Here is a 2,803-nt window from a genome sequence, read left to right on the forward strand (position 1 = left end):
ACCCATCGGAACAGGTTAGGTTAATTGAATAAAAAAAAAAAAAATAAAAAAAATAAAAAAAAATACTAGTAGTACTATTATAATATAATTCTACTGCTACCATAAACTGTTTACAGTTAAAATACACAAGATCAAAAACTCTGCCTTGGATTCTTAAAGAAGCTATGATTTGAAATACACATTTTTTTTTTTATTTAAAAGACAAATGATAAAATATCGGTATCGATATCGGTATCGGCGATACCAGCCCGAATTTTACTCGGTATCGGATCGGAAAGGAAATTGGTGGTATCGAACATCACTAGTAGAGAATCATGAATTTAATGGTAATGTTTAATGTTTAATGTAATTTGGATCAATGGTTTCCTAAACAAAAAGCATGTTTGCTCTTAACTTTATATGGGTTCAAATTTAAGCAGTTCAAAGCCAAAAAGCAAATAGAACATTCACACATTCGCACATGCGCACATGCACATTTTCCTTTGTGTACCTCTGCTTTTATGTGTGTTAGACGTGGGGAGCAGACAGAGCAGAAGGTGTAAAATGGTTTGTAGATATATCCGCAGGCTGCAGATAAGACAGTCAAGGCTGTCTATTCACACCTCCACTTTCTCTTTTAGTCTCTCCTGACTGAGTCTCAATAGTTTTCATTTTAGTAATTGAAAGTGGCTGGCTGTTCTCGTTTATTTAACGTCTTAGCGATTACAAATGAACTTCTTCTATATTATAGGCTCTAAAATATTATAGGATTCAACAAGTGACAAATGAAACCAATTTGAATAGAAGAAAATTCTAAATCTACACGCCAGATCTCTAATCAGTCTACGTGTATTGGTTTTATTTTTTAATATATTAAAAGAAATACAAAAATATAAATAAGTTTTTCCTATCTCGATATGTTGATTTATATCAACAGTATCCTGTATTTAATTTAAAATATATATAGAGAGAATATATATATATATATATACATATATATAGCGAATTAATTATTTAATTCATGCTTTATTGTTTATTTTATAGTTTATTTTATTTTATTTATTAAAAGAAGCAGACTTGCAATGTTAATATTGATAATATATAACGTTAACTCCAATAAATGTCTTATGTCCAACTTGATTGTCCATTTTTTAAACATTTAAACATATATATATATGATGGAAATGTAACAACAAATGCTTCATACAAACACAATACTTAATTTAAAATAAAGCTTTAAAATATATCAGTTGGTAAACGCATGAAATATGTTTAAAAAATGGACAATCAAGTTGGACATAAGACATATATTGAAGTTAACGTTATATATTATCAATATTAACATTGCCAGTTTTCTTCTTTTAATAAATAAAATAAAATAAAATAAACTATAAAATAAACAATAAAGCATGAATTAAATAATTAATTGCCTTTATTGTAATAATCACACAACTCAAAAACCCCTGCAATATTTCTATTACTACCAAAAAAATTTTTTACAATATGCATTTTTTAAATCATTATTAATTAATCATAGTAGGACAACAAGCAAATAGTTAAAAGAATATAGATGTAGCTTTCGCTCCAGTACAAAGCATAAGCAGGACTAAATTTGGGCCTAATTTTTGAAGGCTAAATTTTAGCTTTGGTTTTGCTGTATGCTAGTAGCAAACAAATCAGATAAACAGCCTGCATACTACTACTAAAACATGTTTGGGAAGGGACACGTCACCATGACAACACAAGGAAGGAATAGAATCGATGCTATTTAAAAGACCAGCCAAAGCCAATATTGTGTATTTCAAGCATCTCAAAAACAATATCAATCAAATAATTATTTTACACATACATACATAATAAATATTTTTTTAAAAATTATTTCTCTGACACAAATACACATCCACCAACTGGACATAATGATACTAATGTCATTGAAGTGATTTTTTTTTCTCTCCTAAACCCTTTAGCTGGAACGTTGCTTTCTCCTAAACCCTTTAGCTGGAACGTTGATTACCTGCTAGTCATTTGGACACAGTTCTGGTCAGTTTGCCCCACAAACCTTAGAGCGACACATTTCTGTCATTTCTGTGTCATAAATAACTTAAAGTAATCAAACTATTTACAATTTCATGTTCCAAATTCTCACTAACAAATACGAATAGAAATTGTGTGTGAAAATACTGTACCTCAAGCGGTTCTTCCAAAGATAATTACAAAAAATTGTAGTCAAAGATTACAATGACATCTAGTGGTCGGTCCCGGAATGCTTTATCCAATTGCAAACCTTTATCCAATTGCAGCTGACTGACTGTGAGGGGGCGGGGGGTACATAGAGAAATGAAACGGAACGGAGCAAACTATTCAACTTGTTACAGGAAGAAAACAAGCCATCAATTACAACTGTAATTTCATTTTTTTCTTCTTTATTCGTGTTTGTTTGTTTGTATGAATATTGTATATTAATCTGTGTGTCTGTTAGTTTTGTCAGCAGGTGTGTTTGGCTTTTTTGTTGGGTGGGGGTGGTGGGTTAGTAGCCGGGCATTGTGCCCGTTTTCCGCAGTAAGGAGGAGCTGGAGAAGCTTACCGAAGTTTTACCAAAGTTTCTGTTCAGTGGAAGAAGTTGGCTATACCGTAGGAGAAGTTGTTGGTTTGAGAGGGCAATATTTGTTTAAACATTTTTTTTCTGAACCCAATTGTTCGAAAAGGAAGACGTTCAACAACCGAGGTGCCAATGTATATATATATACATATATATATATATTTATATTTATATATATATACACTATACATATATATACATACATATATATATATATATACATAT

The sequence above is a fragment of the Cynoglossus semilaevis genome, chromosome 6, assembly GCF_000523025.1.
Source record: "Cynoglossus semilaevis isolate Cse_v1.0 chromosome 6, Cse_v1.0, whole genome shotgun sequence".
NCBI classification, from domain to species: Eukaryota; Metazoa; Chordata; class Actinopteri; order Pleuronectiformes; family Cynoglossidae; genus Cynoglossus; species Cynoglossus semilaevis.